Raw genomic sequence first — 24,192 nt, forward strand, 5'->3', positions numbered from 1 at the left:
AAGCTGAAATAGTTTCCCTTTTTCACCTTTAACTCTAAAACCAGGAAGAGCAGTGATTCCAAAAACAAGCTCCTGATTTTGATGAACCAAATTATAGACTGAATATTCCATTTAAGAGTCTGGTTTAAAATAAAAAATAATAATAATTAAAAAAAAATTAAAAAATTACAACCACTGTTATTTATGTGTATCACACATAAAGCAGTGTAATATAAAGGTGGTTAGCAGGATAACTTGCCTTTGTCAACCAGCAGAATGTGAATATCTATTTGCAACATGGAAATTAATAGATTATCCCAAAATATCTTTCAAATAGATCACAACTTAACTCTTTTTACATTGCTTTGTATAAACCAAAATAACTGTTACCATGTTCAAAGCAACTGATAAAGATCACAATACAACTAAAACGGGCTCCAGGGAGCTCTGATGGAGACACTGAAGTATCAGGGACAAACATGAAACAGGTTATGCAGTGTACTGTTTCAGTGGTAACCTTCTTCACCTACTCTGCACTCCAGCTCTTTCATGCTGTCTCCAGAACTGAAGGCATCCTCACATATCATCTGAGCTGATTCAGCTTTGATTAGCTGGGATTCAAATATCTTTTTACTGAGAAATACGTAAAACGGAATGAACCCACTGATGCAGTATCAAATCTGTCTCTTGGTTTGTTTTTGTTCTTGGACACAAGATAAATATTTTGTGAAGTATCACAAATTGTCAAGATGAATGTTTCAAAGAAGCCAGAGTTCCACTTTTATTGTGATTTCTCTGCTAATTATTTAGAAGAACAGAATATCATACAGTACACAAAAGGACATTAGACAATTTGTCATCTTTGTTTTAGTCAGGCTAGCAAAAGGTCTTGAAAGGACCACATACAGTATAACCAGGAAATCCAGAGAGTAAGATAAGAGCACAAGAAAGGAACCGTTAGTTGTGACTTAAGAATAATATTAGCTTACTGTCCAAAGAGGCCACATGACTGCCACTGATTTAAACTCCATCACAATCACTTATAGTAAGTAATGGCACGTACAAATGTATGCAGGAGTCAGTCCTTACATTCAGCCACCTTGATGAGGAAGGAAGCCAGGCAGATAGCAGTGGTCAGGGCCAGCTAGGTACACTGCACTCAAGCTGGCTGGATGCGGAATGCGGCACAGCCGGCTGAGTCACCGCAGGCACGAACAGCCCTAGCGCCTGTGGTGTCCCCAGCCCCGCTCCCACCAGACGGCTTCCCTCTCATTCATTCACATGGTGTGGTTGGCTGGGAAGACATACAGTGGCAGCACACGCTGCTCTCCTGGTATCACTGCTCCTGCTGCCTGCAAACTCAGAGTAACACAGTCACAGCCGCCACCTCCTCCATACACCAGCTCCTACCTAAAATACTGCCTTTCTAATGTCAGCTTTACGTCCCACTTATGATAGTTAATACTTGCTCTGATCCTTTGTGATAACATGTCATCAACGTCAAAACAGTAAAAAATACTGTTGTAATTAAAGGAACTGAATAAAAAGGGCTGAAGCCCTTCTTGGGGACATATTGCAAAAAGATGTAAAATAAAACTGAAAAATCAGTTTTCAAAGCTCACAAGGATCTTATAAGCAGAGAATTTAATGTTTATCAGAGCAGAAGATCTGTGGGAGAAGACCATCTGACCCAGCTGTGGCAAGGAAGCTTTCTTCCACAGTGTGGTCCAAGGTGTATTAAAGGCCCACTTCTTCCAGTCTCACTGTTCATCATGCTAGATGAAGCCCATCTCTGTGATTAAAAAAGTGGAGAAGAACTTACCAAGACTGCAGCCAATAAAAGAAGAATTTCCTGAATGGTAGTAGTTAGTTTCTCAGCGTGCCAGAAGCACCCGTGCCAGCTTCCAAAAGATCATCAGAGGTTCACAACACAGGAGCAGAAACGGGAACTATGTCAAGGGTGGAAGCCCATCACACATGAGCTCCTAACGTTCAGTCTATTTTTTTTCTTTTACCCATATTCATAGCACCTACTAAACATAATATTTTTACTGGCTGACTGGTTCTATTTTCCACTGTGGTCAGGCTGAAAGCAGCTGTTTAACATTCTTTGATGAGAAGAAGCTCTTCAATGAGCTTGCTTGTTCACTATTTCACAATTACATCTGCAAAAACACCATCTGAAATACTGCCATTCCAGGATGTAGCAAAGAATCTTTTTTCAGCCATGATCATTTCCATGACTCCAAACATCCAAGAAGAAAAAAAAAAAAAACCCACCACAAAACAATGGGATTAAGGGAGAGAGATAATGTTAAGTTGCAAGAAATGGGTAAAGAAAGTAAAAGAGGTAAGTAAAATCGGCTACACCAGTAACACCAAAGAAAATTCAGGAGGAAGAATAATAAGATACCCATGGCCAGGAAGATGGGGGGAGGTGAGAAAGGCATAAATTATGTTGACAGCTTGCAAAATAAAGACAAGTAAGGAGGTAAAGGAAGTCTTTAAATTGTATATAAACTATGTATACATAAAGAGAGGTAAGTATAGATAAACTCAGTATTGTTGATAAAATTACCACCACAAGAGGAAAACTGTAAGATTCAGAAAATGATGACACTTTAGCATTACTAGAAGCAAAACACAGCCTTTTATTTTCTTTGACAAATATGGTCAATTCTAGTGTATGTACTCCAGGACACCTGAAACTGATCAGAAATAATTGCATGCACACAGAAGATTGCAGTTCAGAAAGTAACGGTAAGGTGCAAGAACCCTTTCAGAGTTTAGCACTAACACTGCAAGTGATGGTTTCACTATAGGAAGCAAATTCAGCCCATCCGTTGTTCTTGTTTCAATGCTTTAGGTGACGTTTTCATACTTACGGCTTCATCTGTCAATTACAGAAGCTTAATCAAGCTCAGCAGTCATGATATCTATCAGGCATATGTTTTATCAGTCCCTACACAGAAATGGATAGCAGGGGTAAAACAGATCATGACTTCTTGAAATGCTGGACCATATAATCTTTCAAGGTCCGCCCCAACCTACACTGTTCCATAATTCTATGATATTTTGGTCTTGGATGCAATTCTGATTGTTCTCAGTTCATAATGGTCCATAATGCAGAGCTGCACATCTGACATTGTATGCACACTGCACACAGGTGAGTGCTCAGTACTACTTACTATTCCAGTGTGGTACCTTAATGCCACTTAATAAAGGCATTGTTCTCTATACTCATTAATGCTCAAGAACTCGTAAGAGGCATCCTAGCGAACTGCTTCAGCGGAGGATAAAAAAACAAATGGATGGGCTTTGATCAGCTCTAGTATGTTTTAGCACAGATTTTTTAAAATTACCAATTTTTAAAATTACATCATCACTGCTCAGCTTCATGTTTGGATTTCAGCTGGCTGGATTTCACTGAATAAATCTGTATTTACAAAAAAAAAAATAAAATTACCCGTATCAACCAATGAATGTTCATTATAGTCAAAGATGGAACAATATGCTTGCTTTGCAATAATCTGCTTGTTTTCTTTTCAAAGAAAATAATTTCCTAATAATTGCAAGGAAAAGGAAAAGGGTAAAACTGTTACTACAGTTAATGCAGTTATAATTCAATTTAGTCCTAGCCATTGGCACAATTGTTAATGCATTCTATCCCCTTATTCATAAAGCTACCACTGGAAATAATATCACAGTACATTATACATTCCCTGTAGCAATGCTCTTGGCTTCAGACCAAATTAAATTCGTTTACATTTCTTCATTGAGCTACAAATTGATTAGACACACCCCACTATTTTTATTTGTGATATAAACTTGTCTAACTTGTTTCTCAACTTTAAAGTAGTGATTTGTTAACCTTTGGTAGATGAAAGTTACTTTAGCATAGAATAACAGTTCTCACTCACTTGGTAGATGCCACCCAGTAAAGTAAATGCATTGTTTTTTCTAGTTTAGTATAAAGCACACTAAATGGCTATAAGAGGATGAAAAATGCAAGAAAGAGAAATAATATATTCAGCAAAACAGGTTAGTCATATGTGAAGACTTAAAAGGAATGTAAATACACCAGTGTGTTTCAGTACTGCACATGAAAAAGTCTTCCAGCTAAAAAAATAAAAACATTTTTGAATTTACATGGATGTGCTTACAAGATTTTCTGCATACTGATCTTGTTATTTATTCAGAACTAGTCTTTCAGAATAGCAGTCTAAGAATATATGAAAAGATTGCATATGACCACATTCCTCAGCTTTCACATTTTCTGCTACAGATTTGCGTTGTTCTTACACAGCACTCAAACAGCCAAGGTAAATTACGTATCTTTCATATTTATTTTTGCTCTTTAGCCTGATCTGTAAAATTTATATGGGTATTTCCCTTCTTTGCAGGGTTTATGAAAAGCCTCTGAAGCACATACCACACTTGCTCTTGCACTTCCAAAAATTCCTGTGAATAAATGTTTTTTAGTATTCTCAAGTCCAATTCAGCATAAGGCTCCAGTTTCCCAGGGATCCATAGCATGTATGCATGCACTAATATCTTGCCAGTAGCAGAATTTTACTAGAATTTATCACTGTGAAATTTTACTGTTTTTACAGAAAATACACTTAGCAAGACAAGAGTGTTTTACACCTTTCATTTGAACAGAAACCAACAGAAAGCACGAAGCCAATTTACAAATTGTGCCAATTTTGCTAGCAGTCAGGTGTTCTTCCCTCACTTTCTAGAGGTAGTTTGTTTAACACAGTTTAAAAATGCAAGTCTGAATGCTACATTTAATTTTCAAGAGTACTGTATTAATATTGGGAGGATCTGAATAACTCTAGGAACAACTTCTCCCTGAAAATGCAGAAGCAATAAATAAACTTTATAATTTGTCTAAAGTTCCTTCTGGTCTGTTGGATATTACCAAAAAAACCCCAGTAAAACTCAAAAGTGGAAAAATCTGTATTCCCAATCAGTAAGCAAAAAAAAAAATCCTACATAATCCCCTGTCACTGCCCCAGGGATGAAAGAGTACAAAGTGACTCTTCTTTCTGTGAGAAAGAAATGTTTACTATTCTTTCAAAGACTGGAAATCTGGCATGGGAAAAAGACATATGTCAGAGGAAAATAAAAAGTAAAAATGGTAATAAATATTTAAATGCAAATAGGGGTTCTGGAAGTTTATCCCTGTGCATCTGAATCAGGTTTCAGGGCTCCCCTGTGCCCTTGGACATTTGTTGGACTGCTCTTGGTTTACAGCTTCTAAGCTCTGGATTGCTTTAATCTTTGTGATTGGATAGTGATGAACTGCAGAGCCCAGAATCACACAGCAACAGCTTTTTAGCCTTTCATCCCTCCAGTTCCTTTGCAAAATGCCTACTGCCACTGATCATGGCTTCTCTTAGCCCATTTGTTGAACAGGGAAGTAAATTCCACAGTCCCTCAGCCATAATTTAAAAAGTACTCAGCCAAATTAATGGAAGCCTATGTCTCATATCCCCAACTATGTTAACGAACTGCATTCCCCAGTTGTATCATAATTACCAATTTGGCCACAAGAAGCTTTAACTAGGACTCAGAATACATTTTCTATAAATACACAATTGTTCTACTCTATGAAATATCACATAGTATGCAAAATATCCAGAGAGAAACATAAAACCGAAGGACATGTTGGCATTATTGTCATTATTTTTTAATTTGATCGCCCAAGAAAATGAAGTTTGTGTTATAATGCTGTATGTACATGCCCACACAAGGGTGAACGGGTGAGAATTACCTGCATTTCTGAACATCTCCAAAAGCCTTTATGAGTCTTTAGTCTCTTCCGCATATTCAGTTTCAGCAAAATGTGTCATGGAGGGTGTGGTACTGACAATAAGAGTTCCTAAAGGTTTTGTGCAAACACATAGCTAGATAACACAGAGTCTCCATTATTAATCCTACTAGCAATTAACCATCCACCAGGGATGTGAGCTTTTATTCTTGATAGATAACCTACCACCTCAGAATGAAGTAAAGACAAATGAAAGTACTGCTTGCAGAATTACCAACTACTGTGAAGGAACCAAGGTCCTACAGTGGTGGGACCACAGAGCTATTTACATAAATGTAATACATGCAAGATACAGTGGATTATCCCGTTTGAAGAGAAAACATTTTGCAATCCCCAATGCTATGCCAAAATACTGTATTGAAATATAACTTTTTATTAAGCAAAGCATGGCCTGAATGGTGAGGCAGTCTGAGTATCAACTACAGTTGTTGCCTTAGGATAACAAGACAGCTGCGGAAGAGGAAGGCAATGCCACTAGAAATCTTTGCTAATGATCATATATGGTTTGCAAGGAGAGCAAAACTTAAGTTGTAAGTAGTCTAATGTCTCACACCAGCAACTAATACAGCTGCTTGCTGATTTGCCCTACAGAATGAGTCACTGACAAGATGCTGAGGGACAGATGGCATTGTGATGGCTGGCTCTTTCTTTTTTTTAAGGGGATGACTCTCTTACACCGTTACTACTACACTATTTACACAGTAACTGTAATCAATTTTACATGCACACACCTAATATATTAGAGGCCTTGCCAGAACATGAATATTTTTTAAGATGGTGAAGTCATTCTAACCCCCTTTCTGGTTTCTTATCAAAGCATCTGATTCTTGTTAATGTCCATTTCATTTCTGTAAACTAGCATCATTCCCTGAAAATCTTAAGCTTCAGCTAAAGAAAACCCAAACACCTGCAGCTGTAAATCATAGCAAGGCAGGAATTCAAGAGTTTATGCTACACAAGAATGCATGATGTTGGCCATTGCTAAAGCCAGAGACCTGTACCAGCATACCTCTGCCTACAGCAAGGTTGAAGCAAGTGTTCATAGTTGGTTTGACAGTGTTTTCTAGCTGGCTTCGTCCTATGCTGTCTTTGCACTTTCATTCAAATTACCCTTATATTACAGTTCTATTTTAATTCTTTCTCATAACAGGAAAAATGTAACACCGTATCATATCCAGATTCAGATTTGCCTATGGAATTATACCAGTTTTGAAACTAAATACTAATGTAAGAAAAAGATATGTTTTTTTAAGTCAGAACTTAAGAAGCAGCACAGGTTACTATCCCATATGTTCAGCTGTTTGTTTAATTACAAACAAAATACAATTTATTTTGGGAATTTACAGCTCTTTAAATAACAGTCCACTTTCTGCTTTTACAGTGCTGTAGTAGAAAAATAATAAATTTATTTAGCCGTTACAGCTCTATTCAGACAAAATGCTTGCAGACAGATTCCTCCAAGTGCTTATTACAGTACATGAATTCTAAGACCTCCAAATGTTCCTCTTTACAATGTATCAATTAAGACAGAGACTGGAAAATGAGCAAAGATGACTTCATATCAAATTTAATTTATGTCAAGAATTTATTTTGACAAATCCATTTTAAATGCCCCTACAACAAATCAAAATTTTTTGCAGGTTTATGTAATGTTCTTCCAAAAGGTAATAAGACATCAGAGAAATCAATGACTTCAAGTAAACAGAAATTTGCTACAGCATCATGCAAAATCCTTTGAGAAACCAAAACCGCATGTAAATCAATACCTATCACTCTGTATGTGTCCACTATCTCTAACTACTGGAAAGAAACCTTTCTTTAACCATTCATTAATGAAGTCTCAAAGTACTAACCCGTGTGTCCACGAAGTATGAATTTAAGCTAAATGGGATCAACGAGCCAAAAGAAATTTATGTGCCTTGCTCAAGTCTATGTGGTGATCACAGAGTAAATCCAGTTCAGAAGTTCCATTTCACTGCTGAGACACTGCTCTGTGCCGTACACTTAACACTGCCAACCTAAGTAGGTTTAAGTTAAAACTTACAGTTTTGAAATGTTCTTAAACTTCAATAACAAAAACTATTAGGCACAGAAAAGTCTGGGATAAAATACCACTAAATTATAGACAAGACAATTTGAAAAAAGTCATAATAGACCGGTTTAACTATCAGTTGTTCACAAAGCCTCTGATCAGCCTACAAAGCCCACCCATTAACCCACCTCCCAGCCCGGGTTCACTGTATTTAAGAGGAGTTCACCACTCCTTTCTTCCAACAGCACGCTCATTTCCTACATTATTTTTGGACTACAAAGTCTGAAGAAGAGAGCACGCAGTATAACAAAAACAATGAGATGTTTTCAAAGGGAGGAGGCAGGTCAGCTTTGCAGCCATCCAGCACTGTTGGACCTGAGTGCTCAGTGCCCTCCCCCTCATGTCTTGAGCCTGAACGGGACTCGGGCAGGAGCCAGTGCAGCACACACCAGGATCCACGTCTTCTTTTTGGATCTCCCCACACTTCACAACTTCACAGTCTGGATTCAAGAGTAAAATGTCTCTTCACTAATTCACTGGGTTGTTTTTTTTTAATTCACTGTTCGTTCAGCCTGATACGTGTCATTTCATTTGATCAAGCTGTTTATGCTTAAGTCCTTTTCCTGTATTTTTAAACTAAGCTCTTGACACTGAGTTTTCTGTTGCTGAACAAATGAAAACCGGTTTAAGTCCAAGGAATCTAACACCAACAATTGCCACAACTGCCAGCAAATGCTGCAGACTCATCCATAAACAAAACAGGGATGTTTTATCAAGCTGAAAGTAAACTGCCAGGTAAATCTGCCCTTGTCTGGTATGTACTGCCTAAAGGCAGATCTCTGAAAACATTCACATCAAGCATCTGCAATTTCACTGAATAAATGTATCTTAAATAGTTTTAAATTAAATAGTCAAGTGTAGTTATTGAGACAAGAAACACTGTTTTCATGCTTTATGCCAGGATGTTCTAATACACAACAGTACATTAAGCAAATTCTATTATTGGATTAGCAGGACAAAAATGAAAAAAAAAAAGGGCAAAATTTCAGCTACTCAAAAATTGGGCATTAAGATCTCACTGAATTATATAACACTGTTCATATAAAACTATTCAAAATAAACCACTGAAAAAACCTTGTTTAGCCTTGAAATCAGTTTCAGATGGAAACTATCTGTAAGTATGCTAGTGGAAGGTAAAATGACAACTGAGGCCTTATAAAAGCAGATTTTCAAGTACATCATTTGTACTTTCATATGGGACAGAAAAATATGTATTATGGAAATTTCAAGGGACAGAACTGGCAATTCAGATAGTGGTGGACTGGTGGTAAGAACAAAAACCTCAGTAAGCTGCTAAATACAGCACCTAATGCTCTGATTTACTAAGTGAAACCCTTGAAAATAGAGAGCTTCAGCTTGATGTGAGGGAGGAGGAACCAGCAGAGGCATGTAAAGAGGAGATTTAACAGGCCAGGAAGATGATCCTCACTTGTGATTCTGAATAGATTTCAGGAGAGTACACAGCGTGAGAAAGACGATTTAGTGGTGGACATGGCAGTCCCTCCCAGGTTAACAGTAGGACTTGATGATCTTAAGTCTTTTCTAACCTAAAATGATTCTATGAAAGAGTGTCAAGCCCTGTACAAGCACAGGCTACCGTGTACTTTATGTAGATGTAAAAGAAGCCACAAGAGCATCCAGCCACATAATGTGACCACTGTCATGGCCAAAGATGTTTTTATTATAGATTTCCAAATTTCAGGGCTATCAAGACTGGCAAGCATTTACTGTATCATATTTAACACACATATATAGACATTTATCTATTACAAACACATGTATACACACACTTATGTTAGAAACATACGCTGTCAAATGGTAAGTCTGTAAAGGACATAACAAATACCGGGGGGTGGGGGTGAGGGAATCATGTATGTGAATCTCAGACTAGGGACCATCCTCAAAAATATTAGAATGAGCTGCACTCAAATTACCAATTTTGTCATCCCTTCAGGGAAAAGTTATTTGAAAAGCAAAAATTAAACGCTACAGCAATTTAAGAGAAATATATTATCTGTATATGCATACCAGTAACCAGAAATAGAAACAAACGTTACACCTAAAGTTTTACAAATTAGTTGATAACAGCCTTTGTAACTCAAGTCACTTTTACTTCTGGTAGCACCTTGTACCTCAGAGGCAACATCTACGATCACTGCTGTATGCCTGAACAACAAAGAAATGTTCTCCACTTACCATTTCTTCTTTCAATTACATACTTTTATATCATTGTATCAACATGCTTTTATATCATCGTATCATGCCAATATAGGATTATTATGCTGCAGATCTCATGGTTTTGAGCAAGTCAGTCCTAGAACTGTGAATCTCATAAATGACCACAACTAATCACGCGCTCTCCTGTAAGCTACCACCCAAGAAGATAGCCACTAATGCGTGGCCCTCCTGGTGCTGAGTGACTACAAACACAGGAGTTAAAGGCTTGATGGGCCACAACTAGCAAATTGGGAGACTGGAAGAGACATCATGTCAGCCATGGTAGTGAGAAGAAACAGCCCAAGCTTTGTGGAACAGAACACTTACCCAAAAATTGGGTTTTGTCACAAGCAACTATCTGCAGCATGTTCACTGACCTGTAACAGAAATATTATGTCCAATCTTTGTAAAGAAAAAGGGTGCCACTGCAGCAACCTATGATAAGCATCTTCTACCTTCTTTTTAACAGGAGCACTCCAGCAAGGCTCCAGACACCAGGTAGCTACTCACACAGAAGGAACCATCATATACATAAATCATTTCGTACTTTAGAAGCTGCCTTGCATATTTCAGTAAATCAAAGACTTCCCAGACTGATGAAAGCTAAGCTTGCGGTGGAAGATCATCCTCTCCGTGGTCGAGGAAGACAGATCTGATTCAGTCACGCATTGTGCCTGTCATGCTCTTACAAAACACCGGCACCATGCTCAAAGCAAGCACATGCAGGCTGCTAGGGAAATCAGCAGTACAACTGCCATGAGGATCATCCTAAGAACCACTTCTCTATACAGAGAACTACACACAGTGTCTCCATTCCAGAAGCTACAGGACTGAGGATCCTTCCGACTATGAGCAGCAGTATCCTTCACTTCAGATACCTGCTGCACGTAATGCACCACATTATCTTTATAAATAACAACTATATTTATAAATTGCATGTTTATTGATTTTTACTTCCCTTTATTATAGACTTTTAAACATCACTCTGGAGGCTTGACTTGCAGATTCTAGAGGGACCCTCATCCTAAATCAAAGGCTGCACAGGTTGGTGGTTTTGGTATATACAGTTACTCCCAATTCAGAGCATCTTGCATATGCACCCACTATGCTGGATTTGTCTGCATAGTCTAAAACTCTAAAGGGCCAGTCTGGCCCCAAACTGCATCCCACATGTGCCCCAGTGTCGTGAAAACAATTGACTTGTGTAAACGACCATAATTTTGATGTTTAGCATTGCTCTGTGGTACTTCAAAGCATATTTTCAGGTTGTTTCTCACAATTTCTAAGTACAAGAGTATATTTCAGATGGATGGTGTTAAAAAACATCTTTCAAGGAAAAGATGTTATTTATGTATTTAAACCTTCCTTTTAAGCTAACAAAAAGCTTTGATGAACAAACATATGTGTGTTTTGGGCAAAACCATAGGTTTTGAACACACAGCAGGCCAGTTTATACACTCATAAATACAGGTTACTACTACAGATGTGTATTTTTAAAAATAAAGGGCTAGCCTTCCCTGCAGTAGCATCTCCAGCTATTAACATCCCATAAACCTGCAGAAAGTGACATTTAGCTGTAATTGCAAAACTTCAAAGTATTGCATGTTTTTTGTGAGCTTTTGTGCAGAGATTTATTCAGCACCTTAAATGCCTGCAGAGAGAGATTCTATATGTAGGAAGATCTAAAATTCTTGCCATCCAGAAAAGATAATTCTACTGTCATAAAACGAGGAATGTAAGTTAATCTTGTGTATCGCTTTGTAACTGAAGTAATATTGACACTTCATCCATGAAAGCAGCCTCCTCCTCATCTACATTCTCTGAAGAAGAATTAGTATTTAGAAAGCTCACAATCTTAATTTTATACTTTTACAGTTGCCTTTAGAGGTGGTTCCAGCTATTTGTTCCAGCTCTACTTGCTGGAAAGGAAGGTGCCCAGACAATTTTCCTAAGGAAATTAGAATTGTGAAGTGAGGTCCATAACTTGGCTTAGTTTCCACAGACGTCTGAGCACTCTAGAGTCTATTATAAGAACAGGTATGTTAAGAAGCCCAATTTCTCGCAACATTCATCTTGAGCCAGAAATATATGTATATACATACACTGCAGAGCAAAAAGGAAAAGAAATCTTGATGAAGCCACTTTTACATCTCTTCAAACATGAGACAGCCTGAGGATCTCACCAATTTCGATTTTGCTTCTTGTGCACTAAAAGGCCAATCTCAGATCACCAGAAGAACCAGAGCATCTCAACTACATCCCCAAATGGACCTGCAGAAGTCAGTGGTCCATCTAAGGGTGCAACCATGCATGAGGTCCTGCTTTAAATACAGGAAACTTAATGGGACTTTTGGAGAGCAATGACACAGATGCAATCTTTCCCAGACATTTCCCATAGGAACAGGGAACGTGCTTCTGGCAGAACTTTTCTGCATGACTAGCAGGTCCATATTTCAAAGACATAATTCTGAACATTACTGAACAATTACAGTCTTGGGAAGCACAACTTTCCCCTCAAGAACATAAACAGCAGCTCTCTCATTCAACACATTGCTTCTGTCTTTCATGCAGTTCTCTCTCTGCTTTGTCTAGAAATGCAGCTATTCACCTTTTCCTTTTTTCAAAGGTCGTAAATATTCTTTATCTATCACGGCATAAAGAACGCAAAAGCAAACCCACTGTATTTTTCTGCCTTCTTTCAAACAGTCTATTTAGGTGTTCAGAATCCCAGCTACTGGTGATTTCAGGCTTCCAGTCCTGTGGCCATCAAAGAGATGTATAGAAGGCATACTGCTTTATACATATAGTGGTCAGTACTACCATGCAGTAACTATGTCATTTTTATGTCATTCTATGCTCCTGAGAGTAAAAGGTAGAAAAAAAAAAAAACCCAGAGTGAAAACAGCAGAGTTCCCTATCAGTATCCTTGAATACCTACTATCATTCTCTCTAACGAACAGCTGCTGTGTATGAACATTATATCTGCATCTTTTAACACTTAAAGAGTTTGTCATTCTATCTGCTGAATGGTCATTACTAATGCTCTTCATAAACCACTGTATGCCATTACAAGGTTCTGCTCTACTTCATAAACATTTCACTGACATAAGAAAAGCTTTATTGAAACTAATTCCTTTAAAAAAGATGGAAAATATACTTACAGGTTTCTTTACAGTTTCACTATTGAGATTCAAAGAATACCTCCTGGCTCTGCCATGGTATGCACAGCTAGGGTGAGGAATTGCTGTTAAAGGTGCTGTCTCTCTCTGCACAAAGAAATACGTTGTCTAAGGTCAGCAGCTGAACTGCATCTTCTCCTACGAAAGCACATATAGGTATGTTCACCTGCACATGCAGGTTCCTGACTGTGATTGTTTGTGACAAGTTATTGTAACTTACCCTTTCAGTACTAGAGAGCACACTAAGTCTGTACATATTTCTCACGCAGTACTTCAGATCAGGTCTTAATCTCTCCCTGCTGCTACCCAGTAGAAAACTTAGGTGATTCTTCTCTGATACAGTTTTTTAGAATAGGCAGGCATCTCATTTCTTCATAATGTTTAAGAATATAAACATCTCCTGAAACTGAACACAGAATAAAACCATCAAAAGGCATTCGTGTTTGCATCAACTGTAGCAAACACTCTTGTAAGAAAAGTTTGTTAGAAAATCACGTAAGGTGATGAAGCAGGTGCCATATTATGAGGACTGCCTCCTGCAAAAGTGTTGGTCTGTATTGACCGGAGAAAAACTTTTCTCCTAAAACACAGCATCATGCAATCCTGAACATCACTGGGTGTCAGGAGCTTAGCAGGAAGCTGTACAAGCCTGCAAATTCCTTAAATCTGTTCTCCTAGCTTTACAGGAGCTTGTCCAGATCCCCCTGATTCACTACCTACACAAAAACAGGCTGTCTTGAATCTACTGGTTTCGCAAGACTAAGAACAAGAGCTAACAAAAAATGCCGCAAGAGTCCTTCTCCACTGTTCCAATACTGACATCCCATACTTTCTTCCAAACATTTCAGCTGCGAAGTCTGGAGGCTGAGGGGAGAGATTCAGGTCCCTTGCCTGATGACCCTCTCAGAACTGGACGGGTTCCCCCAGTGCTGGCCATTCAGTCACACTGGATGGGAGTCTTCATTTTAACAAAGCATTTGTTCAAGCATCAAACCTCTGATATTTAAAACACTTTGTTTTACCATCACCCCCAAACTTGCTTTACCTGTCTAACAAGAATTTGAGGAATACCTCTCTCTCCCTGTATAACACACTTTTTCCTTAACCAGAGATATCAACCAATCCACATGTTAGTATCATTCCTTCTTTGCAGAACTCCCCATCTTACTTATGGTAAAAAGCAGTAGTCATACAGCAGTTACGTTAAGATCATGATCTCTGGCACATTATCAGCTTTTTTAGAGAAAATATTCAGTTAAGTGTGAATCTCATTAAATTCAACAAGGCCAAGTGCAAGGGCCTACACGTGGGTCAGGGCAATCCCAAACTTGAATACAGGCTAGACAATGACTGGATTCAGAGCAGCCCTGCAGAGAAGGACTTGGGGATACTGATGGATGAAAAACTGAATATGAGTCAGCAATGTATGCTCACAACTCAGAAAGCCAACCATATCCTGGGTTGCATCAAAACAAGCACGACCAGCAGGTAAAAGGAGGTGATTCTCCCCCTCTACTCAGCTCTCATGAGACCTCACCTGGGATACTGTCTCCAGCTCTGGAGTCCTCAGTACAAGAAACACATGGACCTGTTGAAGCGGGTCCAGAGGAGGGCCACAAGAATGATCAGGGGGCTGGAGCACCTCCTCTGTGAGGACAGGCTGAAAGAGTTGGGGTTGTTTAACCTAGAGGAGAGAAGGCTCCAGCGACACCTTATAGTGATCTTCCAGTACCTAAAGGGGGCCTACAGGAAAGATGGGGAAGGAGTCTTTATCAGGGAGTGTAGTGATAGGACAAGGGGTAATGGTTTTACACTGAAAGAGAGTAGATGTATGTTAGATACCCAGGAAAATAATCTTTACTGTGAGGGTGGTGAGGCGCTGGAACAGGTTTCCCAGAGAAGCTGTGGATGCCCCATCCCTGGAAGTGTTCAAGGCCAGGCTGGATGGGGCTTTGAGCAACCTGGTCTAGTGGAAGGTGTCCCTGCCGTGGCAAGGGGGAAGGGGGGGTGGGGGTGGGGGTGGGTTTGGAACTAGATGGTCTTTAATGTCCCTTCCAACCCAAACTATTCTATGGTTCTGTGATTCCATGGCAGGGTAACTGATTGGACCAAGCAGGCTTTCTGCTCCCCAAACATGACTCAATTAGGTCTACAGTGTAATAGTCTATGCCCTAAATATAATTCTCTACATAGTCGAAGTATATCCTCAATCCTTTATTTCCTTGAAGAAAACAGTAACATTGTATCACACCAAATTATCACTTTTAGGCAAAAATGAGCTAGTTCAGGACTGAAATCTGAAAATATAACTAGAAGTAATAATATCTAAGTAATCTTGTCCAACACTGAAAAAAAAAGGGTGCATATATAATGTATGAACTTAACAAAAAAGGTCCAATTAATTTCAGTAGATGCTGAATGATGATCTGGTAATTTGCCAGGGAACTGGTCCTCAAATATTTTCTTTTTCCATTTTCCAAAATGCTTTCTCACAAAAAAGCATGTTTTTTCTGTAGTTTGGCAACTGTAGCTAATATATAATAGCAAAGAGTTAACTAAACGTAAAAATCAAGTCTGATTTCAAAAAGGGAAAGTCATGGACTCAGTCCTGTAAGCACAGAGTATATAATGAATAATATACTAATCTCAATAAAGAGCTGACTATAGACACACAGAAGCAGAGCACAGAAAACTACAGCATTTCAGACTTGAGAAAGCAATCAATTGGATTCAAATGTACTACATGTGGAAAACTATACTTGAGAATAACCTTGAGATTTTTCATTTCAGTAAGAAGTACTGTAATATCATGAAGAAGTTAAAAAAGAGACAATGAGGCACATGAAAAGGCCTGTTGTGCAGATGCATAGCGATAAATGGCAATATCAAATAACTGTTAATGACTGGATTTCTCTATTAATCAGTGAATGCAATGAATACTTATATAGTCCATCTGAAAATAGGAAGATTTTGGTGGGTTTTTTTAAATAACAAGAAAACGTTGCAATGATAAATAGCATTGAGAACATGGATAATAATACAACAGAAAGAATGTATAATCATTGATCAGTAAGATCAGCTCCTTCTTAGTAGATTAAATAGGTTATTAAATGTAGTGAAAAAGAAAACTGCTGTATATAACTGATTAATAAACTGAACTTTAAGTAATTTTAATTAAGACATCCCAAGAAAACAGCTCAGACAACCTCACAACTGCATAAAACAGTTGTGAAAAGAAGCATATGATGAAACATTATTACAGAGCTTAAAAATTAACTAGCTGAAAAGTGTAATGACATGGTGTAGAAAGAAATTCTCCATTTGTACATTCAATTTTCCAGGGTGGTCCTTCCTAATCTCATCAAGCTAAAGAAAAGCCAGAGGTGATCATCATCAGATGCTGTCATGATTTCTATATATTTTGCTTGGAAATATCTAGCACAATTACAGTAGGCTTCCTCCAGTAAAATTTCTTCACAAATGTCACTGTATCTGACAGAGAAGTTACTTCAGCTGAAAAAGCAACAGAATAGTTATTTTTGCACTCTACGTTAAAAGAGTTGCTTAGTTTGCGGACAGGGAGCCCTGCCCCTAAGTGCACCCCTGGCAGAGGCCAGTCATGCTCCATTCATAACGTGTTAACCGCTCCTCAGAATGGTAACCCCGCCTTGCTTTCACATCCATCCCTCCATGTTATTAAAGCCTAACGCTGATTTTGAAAAGACTACTTTTTATTATATATTATGTTCTGTGTTCATAAAGTTATTTCATAAAAAAGCAAACCACATAACCCACAGAATGAGAATGAAAGCACTCCAAATGTTAAATCCCACAGAGACACAGACAATCTGATGCTGATTTTTACTCAAAACCTGTCTTCTTCAGTGAAGAGCTGAACACAAGCATCAGTGTTGTTTTCTTGCACGACAACAACTGCTCTGCATGTACCAAACCCTTATATTGCCACAAAAATGTTTTTCATTAAATAACTGACTAAAACAGTTGTGTGAGGAAGTGTTTGTGAATTCTGTTGCATCCAGGCACATACAGCTGTGATACCAACCAGAAATGGATACAGGCAGACAGCTGTGTGTGATGAAACCTAGAGCTGCAAGACAACTGTAGAGCTGATGATTTTCCCCTCCTTTTTCACTTGAAAAAATCTTATTAGCACAGATTAATTCTCAAAAGCTGATTATAATATATATAAAATTACAGGAGAGAGAGCAGAGAGTTCTTTTACAAGCCTAATTCTAATGGCTTTACTTCTATAGGGGTCACAAGCAAGCCAAAGAAAATCAATGTCCATTTGTGTTGCAGAAGCTGAAACATACAGTTCATTCTTCACAACTGTTAAAATAGTCAATCAAAATACTTTGCTATGTAGAGCGACTAGAAAAAGCTGTCTCACATAATTTTTCTGAATGAAGATATATTTAGAAACAGTAAAGCATTTCATAAAAAGAATTGCTGAAACAATCCTGTAATTAAGAATCAATGCTTTACAGTAAGGCAAATATTAACAACTATATTATCTATGAATATAACATTTTGAAAATATTTCCAAGGTCTTAGAATATACCTGTTGAAATCATTGACATTCTTTACACTAAACTAAATAAAAATAGCAAAACTGTCTTTACACTAAGAAAGTCAGACGGTAGGATTACTATCACTTGTCAGACTGTCATCTATACAGGACGATTTCAAATTCCCTTTAGTTTCTGACAGAAAGGTGGGGGGGGGGGGAAGAATGTCATCAATAGCACTCCCATTCTTACTTCTTTATGGATAGCCGTATTCTTTTAAATAAATATAATACAACAGGTGGAGGGAAAAATGTATTTTGTTTTATTCTAACTGCCTTTTCTCACAGTTAAATATAAATCAATATAAATAATTTGACAAAAGCAATACAAACTTTACTTAAAAAGTTACTTAACGTCTTCAACAAGAAATGCAGTACACTGTCCAGTATTTGAAAAAAAAAAACATTGAGGATGAACAAAAAATACAATAAACCCAAACTTTAGAGCAATGCCATGAATAAACTGTTCCTCCTCTGACAACGTTATCTCAGAGGCTCTAAGCAAGGAACACTTCAGAAGTGCTTGACGCCATCAGCTTTAAAAGCACACGTTTGAACCAAAATCTCACCAGACCAGGGAAGGAACACCCAAATCTAACAGCAAGTAACAAATACTACATAGGAAAAAAATGAAAAATCCAACACTCTTGAGATGAGATCTAGATGATAATTCTTTGCAGAATAATCCATTGAGCCAACAATTGCACTCACGGCACCTCTGCAGCCATGAATTCTTTCACAGACTCAGTACCAGTGCCAGTATTAAAGCAGTGAAACATCAGTGCCTTTAGCTCAACCACATCTCACACAGGAATTTCAATGGCTGTTGAAAAGCACCCTGTGAGCAGCAGTGTGGGACTTTTGCTCTACTCCAGGGCTTGTTCCACTCCAGGAACATTCACTTCCACCCTCGGGGCAAGACTGTGTTCAGCCCTGTTCAGTTCCTGGCATCCATCCACATCTTACTATTAAAGTCATTCTGAATACCTGAGTGGCAGCACAAACCTTCTCCAGCAGTATCATCTGTCCATGTTTTGGCCTTGCATGAAAACCCCAACTCCATCTTTTAGAACAATTACACATATTTAACTCCAAGCTACTGTTACTCTCACATCAGTATCACAGTGAAGAACTTCTGTCCAAGACTACCCAAAATAAACTGGAGAAGAAGTAATTAAATTAATCTCATCCCAAGCACTCTTCTTGATGAGTTTCCCTCTACTCATTACTTTAATAAATTGAAGAGAACAAGTCCCCAGAAAGCAACCCAGCCCTTGGCCCCTGCACCACCAGACTCATCACACAACTGAGCGTTCCACCTCTTTTGGCCGACTCAAGCTAATTACTGAAGCTAAGGCCCAGAGTCCCAAACGACAGTGACAGCCACATTTGAAGTGCGCAGTTTTGTTTCCATATCACGTAGCTCAGCTTCTTCATAAGGAGTAGAAACATCACCTACTAACTCAGTCTCTCAAGATGGGCAATAATATCTGCCTTAGATAATTAAATATATCTGTGAATTTCACTGGCTGTCTCTCCACTGCATTTCCTGGTGTTGACCAGAGCTATATCTTTCAAGCGTGATCTGTTTTGTGGCGGGGTTTAGTGGTTTGGGGGGGGGTTGGTTGTTTGGTTTTTTTTTTTCCTAACGAGTGCTTTCTCACCTTCCTGTGATCTGCAACATGAATGCAGAAAATTTAGGCTGGCCACAACAACAGTAAGCCTTTCTGGCTCTTCCACTTCTGGTAGGTAAAACTCAGGGCAAATACAGAAGGTCAACTGTGTAATCATGCTGAGCCAATGTCACAGCATATTGCCAGAGGTAAATGTTGATGCAGCAGACCCAAATTGAAATTCAACCCACCCACATTCAGTCCTATCCCCAGAAACCTGAACTGAAAGCACAGCCATGAGAAGAGCCAAGAAAGACTACACATTAAATCCACTTGACATTTCCTATCATTCACTGCAATTCCTTACCTTTTTAACAATGCATGAAAGCAGACCTAGCAATGACTAGCACTTAGAAATACTGACAGTATCACAGTTTTCCTAGTAGCTCAGGCACAAGGACCACTAAATTACAAGCATGAAGAAATGGTACTTACCTGAGCACTTGAGAGGGAAGAACTGAGGGCTGACTACAGGGTCTTGTTTGTTTCTTTGTTTGGTTGTCTTAATATCAGTTTAGGAAAACCCAACTCAATTGTGTTGGACTGACTAGAAAAACCATGATTAACTGCTGATATGTTTAATTTTGCTTACAGGTCTTTCTGTCAGTTCATTAAAGTTATGCCTGACAAGCCAAACAGCATGTCTGAGCAAACATGAAAAGAAAAGTAATCTCTGAGCTTGCCCTGAAGTTTCTGACTCAAGTCAAAATCTTCTCTATTAAAGAGATTTGCATAGTATTAAAATAAAAATGCATACTATAAAGTTGAATATACTGTACTTTGGAAATCTCCAATTCAAAAGATACAGGCAATCAGGGATACAGAACATTAAGAAGGATACCAGAGTAGCCTTACTGTATGACGGCCACTCCTGAATTTTTAAATTTAAGAACTACACACATTTTAAACTGAAATATAAATACACAGAAAGCCTTTCTGACAAGTACCAAGTAAAATATAAAGAAAATATATGAAGATAAAGGGTCTTGATTAATATCTTAAAAGTCATTGAGTCATTGTTTATAATTATATCCTTAAACACCTCAGGTCTTACCTCCCCCTTTCTTTTCAAGCTTCTAACAGGAGAAAGAGAAAAAAAAGTGTTTCCTCTTTTCTATCAGACCGCGTGAAAAATCGGTTCTTTGGCCACGTAACAGAGTGAAAACCTGGCTGTAAGTGAAAGTCTAGAGCACCATGTTCTTTAATTCAGTGATGGGGACCTTCATTAGATTATCTCATAGCTAGGGGACAAGACACTGCAAAAGCCAAATGATACATCATTAAATTATGTTTTCTTCCTCTCCAGGCAAAGAGCGAGTATAGCATTAGATTAGTTTGCAAGACTAAAAAGAAAGGGAAGAAAAGGGCTCTGTAACACGTATCAGAAGTGACAAAGCTAATACAATTTTTAAAACCCATTTATTTATATTATCAGGTATAAGCAGTTATTTATGCTAATTGTGGAACCTTGGATGTAATATATAGCCCAAAAGAATTCCCGATCAGTGCATGCTTCAGTGTTTTATGATCTCCGTTGCACATGCCTAGTGAAAGCCTGCCACTCTGCAACAGAGGAAGGAATTACTACAGTAAAACCACAGTCAGACTTTGCTAAAAACTGTCCTTTTTTGATATGACACAGAAGCAGCTGAGTGTTTTAAGTAATGGATAGGTTTGGGTCCCACAGTCTAGTAACAGTTATTCTAACTGTCTTTCACAGTATCTTCAGGGAGTCAGAAATATGAACCACAGGAACACTCCCCATAAACTGCACTGAAACAAATGACACTCCCCTCAGCCAGTTACCCACAGTGATCTCTATCCACCATTATGGGAAAGGCTAGGCTTACTTTATCTTTCTGCTATAAACTTGAGTTAGTTACATGTTCACCACACTGACATCCCAACATCTTTTGATCTTATTATGTCATTATTGCCCCTATGCAAAAATGTGTATTTCAGTGCATAAAAAATATCCCTTGCTACTGACAAATCAAAGTATATTAACCCGGGGAGCTGAGACCGCCACGCACACCCAAACACCCCTTTCGTGACAGATCTCTGTCATCAGAAAACGAAATATCCAAAACTCAATAAACATTTCACACACAGTGACACTTCTGCAGGAGCATATGCCTCCCAACACTGCAACTTCCAGCACCATTAGCAAGTTACTTCCCCAACTTATTTCCTACACACATACCATGCCCAGTGCCTCTGCTGAAACTACCACGTTCACTGGAACTGGCTGAGCTCTTAGTGAAATGTCAGAGCTTGGTTATAAATCTGTGTAAATGCTTTTATTCTGCGCTGCTTTCATGTTAGAACAGAATGCACATCAAGGTCACTGTAAAAGATTGTCGTTTTCAGGCTCATACAGAGCACACCAAGGAAATCAATAAAAGCAAACTTAATTAACTGTCTGAAGTTCTGTCTTCTCTCAAACCTGCCCAGAATTTACATCTCTATCCCCTGAGTTTCAGAGACGGGTGTTTCATAGATATGGGAAGGCTTCTTGGCTAACACGCTATCAGCACTGAAAGGTGAACTGGAGAATTCATTCTTTGCGGTGTGACAGGTCTGATCCGAGCTCTCTGAGTTTTTAGCAAGAGATTACAGCCCCATGGGCCTCCTCCTTTGAAGCAGAGTTCCTCCGAGAGCAGAATTAGTCCCCTGCCTACAACCTGTACTCCACAGACTGAAGTAAATCACAGTCAACTTTTTGTTGCATTGCAATGTCAAGTACAGTCATAAATATCCACAGGCTAAAAAGTAAGCAAAACAAACAAGGCTGGGCAAACCATATCGTCACGGCAAAAGCACCTCAAAGAAACTCACCAGGTAGGGCACAAGAAAGTTAAAGGCACAAACGTAAACTCTGGGTTCACTACCTTAATCCAAAAGGGGGTCTCAAAGGTTAACACGCACCCTGCCTCTCTCCTACAAGAAGCGCAGATGGACAGCAATTAAGACTCCTGCAATTTAGTTACAGCTCAGCACAAAGGAGAAGGCATTTTATCCTAACGCTGTAGGAAGGCACCATCTCTCACCGCGGACGAAGAGCGAGCAGCGGGACGCCGCGCTCCCCCCCGGCTGGGCGCCGCGTCCCCGCGGCCGGCTCGGGCAGAGTTGGAGCGGGGCGCCCTGCAGCCCCCGCCACCACCCCCCGCACCTCTGCGCCTGAAAACGGCCGCTGGCGCCGCCGACCATCCTCCCTCCAAACCGGGAGCGGGCGACCAACAGCTGCACAAAATAAAAGTCACTCGAGCCGAAGGTAACGCAGCGAAGAGGGCGGCAGAGGAGCACTTACTTGCCTGTACACCGCCGCCGGACGACCTCCTCCCAGCCGGTGAGACGCTGTGCCGCCCGTCCTCCTCGGACCGCTATTTCCAAAATACTTCCACAGGGCGCCGGCACATCTCCGGGCTCATCCGGAACGCGCAGGGAGCCCGGCCGCCGCACCCCCCAGCCCGGTGCCCATGGTGCCAGCCACAGCCCCGGCCACTGGCGCCACTTCCCGCCGGCGCTGCCTCGGGGGCTGCCCGCCGGCTAACACGGCATCGCACCCAGCCGCCGCCACCGGCTCAAACTCCGCCGCCGCGCCGAGGGGGAGCGTGGGGCTCCCCGCGCCCTTCCTGGAGACGGAGCGGGGGCGCCGGGCGGGGGCGTGCGGGCAGGCAGCGCCGCCCCTCCGCGGCGCCGAGCGGCCAGGCGAGGCGAGAGGAGGCGAGGCGAGGCGAGGCGGCGCGCCACCGCGGCCGCAGCCAGCCGCGGCGATGCCCGCCCCGCCCGGGACCCCCGCCCGCCCCCCCGCCGCTCCCGGGGCGCTCCGTAACACCGCCCCGCTGCCGGCGCCAGGAGATCCGGTGACGCGCAGCCCTCCCCCCGGGCCGGCCCCCGCGGCGGAGCGGTGTGAGCGGGCGGCGCCGCGGCGCGCCGGGGGACGCCTGACGCGGGCAGCGGGAGCCTCGGCGGGGCCCGCCGGGGGAGCGGGGCCCTTGCACCGCGCCCGGCCGCCGGCGACCCCCGGCGGGCGGGGGCAGCGCGCCTCCGGCCTCGGCGCTGCTGGAGGCGCTGGAGCTGGCGGCCCGCCGGGGGGCGGCGGTGTGCCCCCAGGCCGCGCAGGGGCGCGCTCGCCCGGAGCTCGCGGAGCTCTCCCCGGTCCTGAGGAGCCGCGGTGCCGGCTGCACCCCGCGCCCAGGCGGGAAAGTTGTCAGCCCCCTCCCGCCTCAGGGAGCCTCCGCTCCTGCTCAGCTTCCCCGGCTGACGTTCCTCCTGGCTGCGTGCCTGGGTCCGGCTGGCCGCTCGCCAGGGAGGGCACACATCGCCCCGCGCTGGGAAGGCATTCGGTGCCGGTTTTGCCGCTGGGCCAGGCGGGCTTGGCGCGGCAGGGGCGCTGCCGGTGCGGGCGTGACCTGCTCCCCGCCGCCTCCCAGCCCCCAGATCGGGCCACGGCTCCGCGGCCCCTGCCCCGCACCGCAGCACAGGGAGCCTCGCTCTCCCCAGCTGCCTCGGACAAGGCGGGGGCACAAAGGCAGCAGAGGGGTCTGTGGGGTGTCCCCCCCGCCTCCCTAAAGCCCTGCGGGGGCCTCCCCCACCCCCGCACGCCCGGGCCTCTCGCAGCAGCA

At 41.2% G+C, this 24,192-nt stretch overlaps 1 protein-coding gene across 2 annotated transcripts in view; it reads right to left on the reverse strand.

The window, feature by feature from the left end:
• Positions 1 to 23,738, reverse strand: part of SNTG1 (syntrophin gamma 1) — a 359,106-nt gene extending 335,368 nt beyond the window's left edge. The window contains exon 1 of one of the 2 annotated variants that reach the window (XM_055705965.1): positions 22,879 to 23,738. The gene's annotated coding sequence lies outside the window, so the exon portion shown is untranslated. Of the gene's footprint in view, positions 1 to 22,874 lie in introns of both variants that reach the window. The other variant, XM_055705964.1, reaches the window with a different exon arrangement.
• Positions 23,739 to 24,192: the final 454 nt, after the last annotated feature.

Source organism: Falco cherrug, chromosome 3 (genome assembly GCF_023634085.1).
Source record: "Falco cherrug isolate bFalChe1 chromosome 3, bFalChe1.pri, whole genome shotgun sequence".
Classification (NCBI taxonomy): domain Eukaryota; kingdom Metazoa; phylum Chordata; class Aves; order Falconiformes; family Falconidae; genus Falco; species Falco cherrug.